General features: G+C 41.8%; 1 protein-coding gene across 2 annotated transcripts in view; it reads left to right on the top strand.

Annotated features, from left to right (window-relative positions):
* Positions 1–13,583, top strand: part of MTHFD2L (methylenetetrahydrofolate dehydrogenase (NADP+ dependent) 2 like) — a 132,799-nt gene that overhangs the window by 45,359 nt on the left and 73,857 nt on the right. The window lies entirely within an intron of this gene.

The following is a 13,583-nucleotide window of genomic DNA, read 5'->3' as shown; positions in this document are numbered from 1 at the left end:
GGACGTTGATACAGAGGTACACAATACACATGTAAGGGTGTTTTAAATTATAAATATTCAATGGCATGAAATAAAATTCGCCATCTCTAAGCAAACATTGCATTTGCTTTGGGAAGCCTGTGGCTAATTTAGGGGATATAAAGATATTGACGATGGAGAATCTCTTCTCTTGAGCTCCACTCCTTAGAAGGATGTTTGAGTACAGTTGTGACCACCTACCTAGAGGACACTGTGTCTTCTTTTAACTTCATTGTATGTGGCAACCTACCCAGGTTCACCTTTTTTTCAGAATGGAAACTGAATGCCATTGGTCTCAGCCCAATGTCTTTATTTTTTAGCTTTACTGGGAGGAAATAAGAGAGACATTCTTGAGTTTCTCTAACACAGAAGTTCCTACAAGATAACAAAGTACCATAATGACCAGGTGTTAAGATTATTACTTGTCATCAAAAGAATACAGAATCTAATTTTATTTCAAGGTTTTTTTTAGAGTTGGTGTTTTTCTGTGTATTTTATATTCTTATGTAGGACATCGCATCTAGACAGACTCCCCCAAAATTGTCACGACACGTAGTTACATGCTTCTCCTTTGGCTGAAAGGTTGTCTTATCATTGCAGTTCCTACATTGATGCAGGAACTTTTTCTTTTTTTAAAGATTTATTTATTTGAGAGAACCAGAGAGAGAGAACACATTTGTGTGAGCGGAGAGGCGGGGCAGGGCAGGGGGATGGGCAGAGGGAGAAGGATAGAGTCCCAAGCAGACTCCGGGCTGAGTGCGGAGCTGATGTCGAGCTTGATCTCACATCCCTGAGATCGTGACCTGAGCTGAAACAAAGAGCCGGATGCCCAGGCTCCCCTCTACAGGGACCTTTTCAAATAGCATTTGAAAGGGACAGCAAGCCGATTATGCTTAGAGTTCTATGGGCTCAGGCGTCTTCTTGATTTCACTCAGACAATATGCATTCAGTACTTAATTCTCCTGTGAAATGCTGCAGGGAAGACTGGTAGAAAAGACTTAGCTCTCTGTGTCTGTAAGATGACAGTCCGCATCTGCAGAGTTCATCTCTGGACACTGTTTTCTCCAAATGCAGCTTCTGCATTGGGGCTCAGCTTTTGAATTCCATCTGCCCTTCTGCTGCACCTTTCTATGTATCAGTCATTTCCATTCAAGGGGCAGGCTATGTAAATGGGAAACCGTAAGATGTTTCGCCAAGAGAATGCCCTTCCTTTGTGAAAATGGGCTCCAGGTGTGAAAACGAACACCTGCCCGACTGGGACCTTTCTCTCTCACCTCCAGGAGGTGCTGTCGGAGGCAACCCGGGAGCAGACATTCCAGGCAGTGCAATGTGATCTGAGTGGTTTGTGTGATTGAGCTCAGCCCAGTGCCGGGCTGGGCCAGGCACTCTCGGGTTTCAAAGAGAGGAGCCAAATAGGAACGCCTAGGAATGCAGGAGTCACGCAAAGGCTCACACCACAGGCACTGAGACTTCGTCTTGTCGGCAGCGGAGTGGAGTGGGACGTTTGCTACCTTCATGGGGTGAACCATTGTCAAACTGGGGCAACGAGGATGGCAGCCATTTCCTCTCTGCTCCTCCCATCCCACTACCCCTGTTAGAAGGACCCGTGGTAAGAGATTGGAGATAGTATGTCTTGTGATGCCTCTGTGCCCGTGAGAGACCTTACTGAATTCCAGCACTGAGTTTGCATAGAAGAAAGCAATAGGAAATAAAATGATTGTTCTAGTCTCCTTTTCTAAGCTGAATGATAAGAGTACTGCTGCATTGTTTTAAGATTTTATTTATTTGACAGAGAGAGAGCACAAGCCAGGGCAGGGTCAGAGGAAGAGGGAGAAGCAGACTCCATTGAGCAGGGAGTCTGATGTGGGGCTCAATCCCAGGACCCCTAGATCATGACCTGAGCTGTAGTCAGACACCTAACTGACTGAGCTGCCCAGGTGCCCTGAGTACTACTTAATTTTTAACATCTCCTAAATTCAACCAGCTCTTATCTGGAAAGCACTGTACTTGGAAAATAGCATGTTTTCTTACTTCAGGAGGCTGGAACTATTACATTCTCGCAACCATCATTAAACATTATTTATTGATTCATTTCTTTATTTTGCTAAGATTTTATTTATTTATTTGAGAGAGAGAGAGACAGAGACAGAGACAGAGCAAGTGAGAGCAAGCACCAGCAGGGGGCAGAGGGAGAAGCAGGCTCCCCTCTGAGCAGAAAGCCTGAAGTGGGGGCTCCATCCCAAGACCCTGGGATCATGACCTGAGCCAAAGGCAGGCTTAAGTGACTGAGCCACCAAGGCACCCCTAACCTTTAAAAGGTAAAGTAACATTCACACTTTTCTCTTTCCCTCTCATTTTCTCTCTTTCCCCATGACCTCAGAGCATGAGACATTTATTTTATGACCAGCACAAACCAGCCCTTTTCTAGTATGTCTAAGCCTGCATGTTCAAGGTACCACTCTACAGCTACATTCTATTACAGAAAGCTCAACCTCTTTTGCAGCTCTTGGCACAATTATGGTGATTAACCATTCATTCCTAACTGTTTAATGGCCGGCTTTCCTACTAGACTGCAAGCTCAGGAGGACAAATAAATAGCTGATTTATTCACCTTCATATTCTCCACCTCCATGACAAAGAAACCAGCTCCTCTGTCAGAAGACAGCAGTATCTATTAGCAGCTCGAGGGGGGGGGAAATAATTGTAAAGGGAAGGATAGATCCTGAGTGTTCTACTGGAAAAACACGGTGATCTCTTTCAATTAATGTTGCCAGCAGTACCCTCCCCTCCATTCACAGTGTCCTGAGATCTCCTCTCTCCTACCAATGACAGTCATAATCTTAAATCACTTAAGTGTCATTTAATTTAAGTGTCATTTAAGATTTAAAGTCTGCTACTGTTCTTCACTTCAGACCAAAAAATCCCACCTATTAGGCAAAAACAAAACTATCTTCTACTTGAAATTAGGAAAAATTTTGTCTATGGCATATTGCCCTGAACACACTTGATCTCACCGGAAATTATTAGAAATTCCTAAAATCTGGAAGAAAACATTTCGCTCTCTACAAAAGAAATAATTCATGCCATAAATATAAATGATGATTTAGTGATTTAAAAACATAAAGTCAGGGGTGCCTGGGTGGCTTAGCTGGTGGAGCTCCCAGCTCTTGGTTTTGGCTCAGGTCAGGATCTCAGGTCCGTGAGGTACAACTCTCTGGGCTCTGCACTCAGCGGGGAGTCTGCTTGAAGAGTCTCTCTTTCCCCCTCTCTTTCCCCCTCTCCCCACGTACTTGCTCTCACTCCAAAATAAATAAATCAATTTATAAAAATAAATAAAGTCCGTGCCAAGAGTGTTATTATATAAAGGTACTAAATATACTTAAATAGTGTGGGCTGCACTCTGTTTAATCAGTAAATATCTCTGAAGTCTCTTCTCTTTTCTTCTTATAATTTGTTGCTTTTTGTATTTTGAGGTCTTTTTCTATTTCCCATTGTGTATATTTCTCTACACTTTCAAGGCATCTCAGTGCTGCTCCTCTTTGCCCCCTCCCTCGTCGCTCTGTTTTAACCCCTTACTTGTCATTCTTCAGCCTCTCAGGTAGGGGCACGCCCTCTGACTCATGTCTGTATGTCAGCTCAGATATAAGCCTGGGGCAGGCTCTTCTGATGGCGCGTCTCACCCTCTCACACACACCATCATGGATGCACTGAAGAACTTTTCCTTCACATCGTTGATCAGTTTGTGATAACCATTTCTTAGTGTCCTTATTTAATTACTGTTCATCCACACTCACTAGACTGTTAACCCCACAAAAGCAAAGACCACATCTGCTTATCTGCCCATTTTATCTCCAGCACTCACACAATAGCTGTCCAGAGTCTTTGTTCAACAAATGAATGGGTAAATTTACTTTACTCCTGGAAGAGTATCATGAAAATTTTAATACAACTATTCATAAGCTGTGTTCTTAGCAATACCGATGTACCACAAAATCTTAAATGGGTTTGATTTTTTGAAAAAGGGGGAGGAGTTGTTCAAAATAAATTTGGGAAATCTGGATTAAATAAATCAATCCAGGGGTACCTTGGTACCTTGGGTGGCTCAGTGGGTTAAATCCTCTGTCTTCGGCTCAGGTCATGATTCCAGGGTCCTGGGATCGAGCCCCGCATCAGGCTCTCTGCTCTTCGGGGAGTCTGCTTCACCTCCTCTTTCTGCCTGCTTCTCTGCCTGCTTGTGGTCTCTGTCTCTGTCAAATCAATAAATAAAATCTTAAAAAAAATCAACCAATCACTTGTCAGTGTTATTTCTCAGAGACTTTAATCTAGTGATAGAGTATACAGTCTTTAACATGGTAAGCACTGTGACTCTCTGGTTCTGGAAGTTGCTTTTCATTTTTTGTTTTTTTCCCTAACAAAATACATATCTCTGTATTTGTATTTGCTGTATTTGCCCCTGGATGCTTGCTGTGTTTGCACTAGCATGCCCCCAGAGGTCTACCCTTTCTCCACAGAGAGGTTGCCGAGAAGGGCTGTAAGCAGCGCAGTGCACTTCAAGATGCCTGAATATTTCACTCTCAAATGCAGGCAGAAATCTTGGGTTCTTGGGGACACTTACTTAGTATTCGTGTCTGATCTTTTAAGCCATGTTTGCCGAATCGGACATTGTAGGAAGGTCCTTGAGTTTATTTTCATCTGTTAATCTTGGAGAGTAGAAAATAAGTGCATAGTTATATAAAGCTGTAACAAACAGACCCCTCCCCTACCAACACACACACACCCCTTCCAGTCAGAGCAGCTAGAGAGGAAAGAACAGTACTTTGGCTCGTGCCAGCACCCCTTGTCCCGTGGCTAAGCCGACTGGCCCATTTTGGCTAGAGTGTGATCACTTTTTTTTTTTTTTTTTTAATAGCTTAAAATCTGTTTCACAATCAAAATTCTATCAGTCCTCACTTGGCAACTTGGTACTGTGGAGAATTTGGTCACCTGCAGAACTGATTCATGTCAATGACTCAAAACATTTCATTCCTATTAATAGGAAAATAATCCTAGAAATAGAAGGTTTCAAAACCAATATCTTCGTTTATGACTGCCACACTGTTCACACCATAGCTGCAGCCTTGAATGGCAAAGACTGACTCCTGGAGCAGGAGAATCTGGTGTCAGTGAGCAGGGACTCTCTGGTCCCATTGCCTGAACACATATTCTGTTCCTGCATGTCCCTGTGAGGTCAGGGTGTGCATGATTGTTGGGAGAGTTACGCGAGCTGGTACCTGTAAAGGATTTAGTCTTCACGCATGGTGAGTATTGAGGACATGCTAGCTGTCCCAGTATACTTATTCTAAAAAGTATTCAGAGTGGGCCACAACAGTATATGAAACACCATGCCAATGTGAAATAGTTAAAAGGGAGAAGCAAGGCCTAGAGCTAAGAGCCAAGAATAAGGCTATTAAAAATAGGCCTGTCATTAAATCTTCATGGATATATTACCACTGCCAAGCACATTGCTTTTTATGTACTAGTGCTGAATATATGTTGGGTGAATGTGTTTGAGTCTAAGCTATACTTTATGATTAGGTCACTAATTTCATTTTGAGAGCTCCTTCACAGGAAAAAAAGGATTGGTTGTCCAATTACATGTCTTTAGAATTAAAAATAAATACATGCTCAGGATAAATAAAACGGTTTTTGGTGTTAAGACTGAAAAATAATTTCTCCTGAGGGTTCTTATAAGCAGGAAACTGTGTAATGAACTGAGTAATATTCCTAACAGGCTTTTTAATTTGATGAAATGGCCACATTATATAGGGCTATTTCTGTTATTGCTTAAGCACAGATTAAAGCTACCACTGGCATGCATTTCTTTTATGTCACTAGATATTTCTTCTCATTCTCTGTTTCTGGGTCATTCTGTTCTTCCCAACTTCTAAATCAGTGTTCCTCAACTTCAGCTGCCCACTGAAATCACTGTGGGGCTTTTAAAAATGCGGCTGCCAGAGCCCAACACAGAACAATTGATCAGTACCAGTATCAGTACCAGTATCAGTATCCGTATCTTTTAAAATGCTCCATAGAGGATTCTAATGTGGTCAGGGTGAGGACAACTGCTGAGAACATTGGAATAAGCCCAGGGCTTCGCTTGTCATTCCAGAGCCATTCCTCGGTCATCTTTTCTAGTCCCATAGCCTTGAACACCCTCTGTATTTCCTATGCGTCAAGACCCATGTGACCACCGTCCACTTGACACGTCCACTTGGATGGCCAATAGGCACTTCAAACTTACATATGCAAACCTTCAATCTTAACTTTACTCCCCGTAGTCGGTCCTGTTTTCGGAAGTGGCACTGTCACTTCGCCCCACTGCTCAGGCCACCCTTTACCACTCTCTCTTACATCTCTTATCTTACCCTTTAACCCATGTTTAAAATATACCCATGATCACCTCCACCGAAGGTTCTAGTCGACAGCCATTGTCTTTCCCTCAGAGCACTAAGAAATTTATAAACCAGTTTCTCAGCGTCCATCCTTGTCCCTTCTCTCACCCACGGCTTCCCGTAATACTTAGCACAACATGACATCAGAATGAAATCCAGAGTCCTTCACGTGATATGCGAGACTTGCAGGAGCTGGCCTGGGTGCGTGTTTCTACTCACTTCCTGCCGTTCTCACCTCCGCCGCCGCCCCCCAGCCACGGCCGCCCTTTGCTTCCCTGGAACACACGTCACACGTGCTTGTGTGTCAGGGTCTTTGACTTGGTTTTCCTTCTTACCGGAATGTTCTTTTGGGAGGTTATTTACATAAAATATTTTTCTGGTTTCCTTTTCTGATTTCCTCACCTGTGCTGTTATTCTGGATTCACTTACTCTGCATTCCTTTCTTCATAACACTTATTCCTACATAGAATATTACTATATACCCTCTTTGTTGAATAAATGAATCTGTAACTTAAATAATTTTTGGCCAAATAAAGGGGCAGATTTTTTTAAATATCTAGAGACACTGCTGATGAGGACTTAGTCCTCTCTAATACTCTTTGTCTCAAAGGTAGTTTGAGATGGTCGTTTAAAAGGAGTGAGCTTGGGGCGCCTGGGTGGCTCAGTGGGTTAAGCCGCTGCCTTCGGCTCAGGTCATGATCTCAGGGTCCTGGGATCGAGCCCCGCATCGGGCTCTCTGCTCAGCGGGGAGCCTGCTTCCCTCTCTCTCTCTCTGCCTGCCTCTCTGTCTACTTGTGATTTCTCTCTGTCAAATAAATAAAATAAAAAAAAATAAAAATAAAAAAAAAATAAAAGGAGTGAGCTTGAAGTGGTATTTGACTAATCAAAAATGAAACCACATTCCTTAGCTGTATCCACCAAGTAGCCCAGGGTGTCGGGAAGGTAACTGAAGGACTGATCGATAGCAAATCAGACCAAAGAGGTCTTGACCGGATACAAACGCATTTAAAGCCTGGCCCGTTTTAACCCTGAAAAGCAGGCTTAGCTCTGAGTGCTCTGTAACTCTCTCTAAAATTATTTAAGCGATTTAATCTAGAAAAAAACAACTGAAGTTGAAATAGAAAACTTACAGGGTCACCTGGTGGCTCAGTGGGTTAAGCCTCTGCCTTCGGCTCAGGTCATGATCTCAGGGTCCTGGAATCCAGCCCCACATCGGGCTCTCTGCTCAGTGAGGAGTCTGCTTCTCCACTCCCTCTGCTGCTCCCCCCACGTGTGCTCTTTCTCTCCCTCTCTAGCTCAAATAGATAAATAAAGTCTTTAAAAAGAGAGAGAGAGAGAGATTAAAAAAAGAAAGAAAGAAAGAAAGAGAGACCTTACAGTAAATGGAATTCAGGAGTTGGGAGAATGAAGTACTGTTTCACACTGTCTCAAGATCTGGAAAATGACCTCTTGATCATTTTACAAACAGTAAAAAGTAAAGCTAAAACCTTTTTGTATTACAGGCATTAGCTGGCCCCTTATCAGTGTTTTCCGTCATTAGCTGGCCGCTTATCGGTACTACTGCTACAGGCCAGCAGTAGATTCAGATTCAGTGGGATCTGAAGGTAGAATTTATCCAGAGGAAAAAGAGGTGTCATCCAAGATCCCTCAGTGGCTTCCCAAAAGAGGCAGGACGATTGTCCATGCTGTTCTGCCAACTCACGTGACGATGTCGTGGTTGCCAGCTCTGATGTTGTAACTGTGAACCCGGGCAGTGTTGCTTTTGTCCGCCCGATGCAGACAGAGGCTGTGGCTTGCCATGATTAGAGCTTGGACGCTAGAGCCAGACGGAATTAGTTTGAATTCGGGCTCTTAGATGGTTTGTAGGACTTTGGACAAATTACTGGACTTCTTGTGTCTCCTCAGGTTCCTCGTTTGTCAAATACAAATAACATTAGCGTCTACCTCATAAAAAACACTCTCGCGGTGTCTTGTGAAGATTGTGTGATAGGAAAATGTATGATAATTTTGTGTAAGGTGCTAGAACAATGTTCGACGTGTAGCAAGTTCTTACGTAAGGGTCATCGTAACCACGTATATATAGGCTCTGTCCATTTAGCTGCTACAGGGTATTTCTCTGTAGAGGGGTTTTTGCTCTTTTGTTGTGTGCTACAAGCTGTGATCACAGCTTACGACGAGGGTAAGAAACACATATTTCCAGTCCAGAGTCTTTAGACCTCTAGAGGCATTTGTCCAAAAACAGAACTCAGGCCGCTTTTCTCCTTTGGATACTGTTCTGGTGTTGAATGCTGAGTTTTCCTGTCTATAATTTTCTCAGTATTTTGCCTCTATTTTTATTTTTATTTTTATTTTTTTAGAGGGAGAGGCAGGGGGAGGGGGCAGAGAGAGAGTGCGAATTTTAAGTGGGCTCCACACCCAGCATGGAGCTCGACACAAGCCGCACGACCCTGAGATTGTGACCTGAGCTGGAATCAAGAGTTGGACTGACTGAGCCACCAGGTGCCCCTCCTTTAAACCAGACCATTGAATGAGTTAATGTATATCCAGAATGACTCCGTTTTCTCTTATCCAGAGAAAACGACAAGGCAAATGCATACGTGTAAGAGTCGACTGGACTAACCCTTTTGCTTCATCCACCAATGCAGGTATTTAAAGATTTGCCTCATGGAAAAGGACGTTGAGACTTGTTCTGTGCTGCTGTTGAAGACAGATCTAGGATCATGGTAAAAGTTGCAAAAAGTGAGACCTCGGCTCTTGCGAGGAAGAAGTTTCTAACTGGGCTAAATAAATGCCCTTCTTGCATTTTTATGGGAAATAGTTATCGATGGGCCTGGATGGTGAAAACATAGGGGGAATGAAGCAGAAGCAAAATAAATTCTACTCACATCAAGAATCTTTCTTCCCTAAGACCTTTGACTGCTCCTACACTGTTCTCAGCTACAGGAGAAGGTAGTGCTCGGTGCCAACCCTGTGGCTTATACCGCCTTTTAATGTGGGACTGACCACACTGTGTTCTCATCCCGATTTACATAACTGTTTCTCCCGTGAGCATGTGGGATTGTCTGTCTCCGTTGCTTAGCATGGTTCTGGGATTATTTCTTGATTATCGAATAAGTGAAGCCAGGAAATGACCTAGAAACGTCCAACAAAAATAAACTCCTCATTTCGAGTCATTTAAACAACAACAAAAAAATGCTACTTGAAAATGAAGCATATTGTGCTGTTTGTTCTAGCGTCTTTTTAAGTAGCAAATATTTTTTTCCTCAAATTGGCACTCTGTGTTAGTTGCTAAAACTCTTTGCCACAATCTGCAGTTTTGCATAAATTACAGTGTAATCATAGCCTAGAAAACTGCTCAGACAGCTCCCAGTAGACAATTCTTGATTGACCGTGGACTTCTCTACAGCAAGAAGCCTATCTTGCCCAGCAGTTAATTATTAAGTTCTAACAGAACTCTCAGATTCCAGGAGATAGGTCCTAACTTTTTTTATTCTTGCTGTATCTTACAAACATGATGTCAAACACCGGGTACCGCGAAATTGCTTAAGACTCTGCTTATAAAAGTTTTTATCTGGGTCTGTGCGATAGTTAGAAAAATTAGGCCCTCGCCCAGGCTGGTATCACATGCACAGTAAGAGGATAAAGCCAAGTGTGGGAAAAAGTCATCTGAGGGTCAGAGATATGCATCATTCTGCCGAGTAGGTGCTGGGGCTTGTCGGTGCTGGTCACCCCAGGGAAGAGCTGAGGAGTTAGGATTAGGGGCAGCGAGCCAGAGGATTCGCGGAAGAAAAGTAAGAGGGCGCCAGACCTGAAAACAGGAATGAGGAGACCTCTCACAGCTTCACTAAGCAGACAGTGTTCAGCCTCGCTGGCCCGCAGCCCCGGGAGCAGGTACCACGGCTCTCAGCAGCCAGGGCCAAAGGCCGAGAGACTGAGGCATGATTTAAACACATTTGCCTGTAACTCCCCCGGTTTACCTCTCTTTTGCTGTCACCCTTGGTCTTCTGAGTTGTAGGCTGAAAGCCTCTCCGTGGGTTGGTGGGTTGATACCGTTATAATCAGAAACTCACCAAGGTTGGGGGGGTTGGTTTTGATTTTTGTGGGGGGCTCTCATGCAGCAGGACACTCTCGCAGGGGTCCCTAAAGTCTAAGGGGACCTTTCCGCTTACAGGGGGACTGTCCTAAGGGAGAGGTGGGAGGATGCTCCGTAGGTTCGCCGTGGGGTCGTCTGAAACAGGTACTCGACATTTACTGGCGGTGTCGAGCAAGTGAAGGGGAGAGGAGGCAGAAGGGAGCCTCCCAGACTTCTGCCCAGGGTAGCTGGGCGCAAGGGGAACCGTTGACCGAAATACAACTGCTCTCAAGCACCAACAGGTCCACGGCCTCTCCTTGTTCTTCCTTTCCGAACCCGACCTCGCTATTGTCTTTTACTTGTCCGTAAATACTGACTTTAGGATGAAATTATATTCTTCCAAAAAAATGCACAACTACCAGTTTTTATTGGAATTTTATTAAATATGTAATGAACAGAATTATTAATCTTCAGGATATGGAGTCTTTTATCCAAGAATATATTTTTTTAAATTTAATTTATTTATTTATTAACATAGAATGTATTATTTGCTTCACGGGTACAGGTCTGTGCCTAGTTCTTCAGTCTTGTGTCTTTTGGTGTTGTTCTGGAGATTTTTCTTTTTTCAGATGGATTTTGCACATTTATGTTAAGTTTATTTAAGATATGTATTTTATCTTTTGTATTGTTATTATAAAGGAGTCTTCTCTTTCACTTTTTCTTCTAAGGTGTTGTTACATATGAAAGCTGTTTATTACTGTATATTTTCTACTTGGTAATTTATTGAATTCTCTCACTGCTTTTGAAAGTAGAAGTCTTAGACTTACTTAACATTAACACCTTACCTTCTAATTTCTTTTGTTTCCTTTTTGTTCTTTATCTAACTTTTTAAAGTTGAGTTATTGATTTTCTTATTTAATTTATTGATATAATAATTTAGGTCTATGAGTTTTCCTCTGTGCTTTATCTTTATTTTATAGGATCTAATATATAGTAATTTCATTATAAATGTTTCTAGAAATCCTGTACTCTTATTTTGTGTTTTCTTTCTGACTCAAGAATTATTTATTATTTATTTATTTTTTAAGATTTTATTTATTTGAGAGAGAGAGGCAGAGAGAGAGAGAGAGAAGCAGGCTCCCTACTGAGCAGGCAGTCCAATATGGGGCTCCGATCCCAGGACCCCGGGATCATGCCTTGAGCTGTAGGCAGAGATTTAACTGCCTGAGCCGCCCAAGTGCCCCAACCCAAGAAGTATTCAAAAAAATTCCAGTGGAAGAACCTTGTAATTTCTGATCTTTTTTCAATAATTATAACTTTATTGATTTGTGATCAAAGGAAATATCTGAGTTTTATATAGCTATTTTTTTAGTATTAATTGAATTTTTTTAATATCTGAAGTCGTATCACTTAAAAAATATTCATTGGTCACATGGAAAAAATATATGTTCTACCTTCAAAATGTGATATATTACAATCAGGCACATAACATTATATTATGTACATTTTCTATATCTTTGATCTGTTGTGCATTGAGAAAGATGAATTAAATTCAGCAAATACAATGTGTTTCTTTTTCAGTTTGTAGCCCCTGTAATTTCTGTGCATGAACTATATTTCTCTTTTATATATTATATATTTGTCATTGTTGTATGCCCTTTTGAATCATGTCTTTGCATTATAGTGTGTATTTCTTTGTCCTATTTAATGCTAAATTTCTCTTTATTTGACAATAAGAACATATTATCTTTTTTGTCATTTCCCTGTTACACATTTGCCCATTTTTTTTATTTTTAACATTTCCAAACAGCTTTGTTTTAGATATACCTTATATAAAGTAGAGAATTAGATTTCGTTTTTGCTTTGTGAGCCAATTTGGAAATATTATTCTTTTAAATAGGTAACTTGGGAAAATTTATTATGATGATAAATATATAAGATATGAACTGTCATTATTTTCTGTTCTATTTGTTTTTGTGGCTTTTATTGTTTTTTACATTCTTTTCTTTCTTGTGTATGGTTCTTCTGATACTTAGGGAGGTTTATTTTTACTCTAATAGTTTTAACTTTACACAGTACTCTTAGTTCTCTTTTCTTCATATGGTATCTATTGATACTCTAATTTTAAGAAATGATAGAAATACTTTCTTTTTCTTCCCTGATTCCATTTCTTTTTTCTCCTCCTTGATATTTGCCAATAAAAATGATCTCTTAATGTTTTACCTTACACTTCTATTATTTGATTGATTGACTTTACATGTTTTCTGTTGATAGTAGGTGGACATCAAGCTTTCTCATCTTTGCCCATCTTTGCTCATCTTTTTTTTTTTATTATGATATGTTAGTCACCATACAGTACATCATTAGTTTTTACTGTAGTTTTCCATGATTCATTGTTTGCATATAACACCCAGGGATCCATGCAGTCCTTGGGTTTGCCATTTTTAAAATGCATTCTTTTATTTACTTTAAAAATAGAGTAAAATTCACTCTTTTGGGTGTACAGTTCCATGGATTTAGACAAACGCATGTAGTCACATCACTACCACTGGCATCAGAACAGCTCCATCACGCCCCGGATGCTCCCGGGCTGGTTTTCAGATGGCATCTTTTTACTAATTCTGCGTCAGATCTTTTTGTTGTTGTTGTTACTCACCATTGAATGAGTTGGGTTTCTTGGATCTGCTGTTTGCAGGGTAGTTCCGCTGGGGGTTGGCGAGGAGGTGCCAGGCTGTCCTCAGATCCCTCCTTCACCACTTACACAGACTCAGACTGCTTCCTGCTGAAGTGGCTCCTCCATGGGAACTCTCCTTTACCAGCCGCCATGAGCTTGACTGGATCCAAGAGGGCTTCTTCCGCATGTATTTCTCTCTTTGCTACAGATGAGAGATTGACCTGAGCCCCCCGCCTTCACACAGTATGCTTCTGCGCTCATTTTCAGAGATGAGCCGCTCCTGGCCATCTCACTCTCTGCCTGTCTTTGCGGCCTGTCCTCCTGCGTGGTGTATGCTAGCTGTGCCAGTCCTGGGTAACGCTCAGATATTTTTTTGGTGTCTGTGGAA

This window comes from Neovison vison, chromosome 11, assembly GCF_020171115.1.
Source record: "Neovison vison isolate M4711 chromosome 11, ASM_NN_V1, whole genome shotgun sequence".
Lineage (NCBI taxonomy): Eukaryota > Metazoa > Chordata > Mammalia > Carnivora > Mustelidae > Neogale > Neogale vison.
This window is presented reverse-complemented; position numbering and strand designations above follow the sequence as displayed.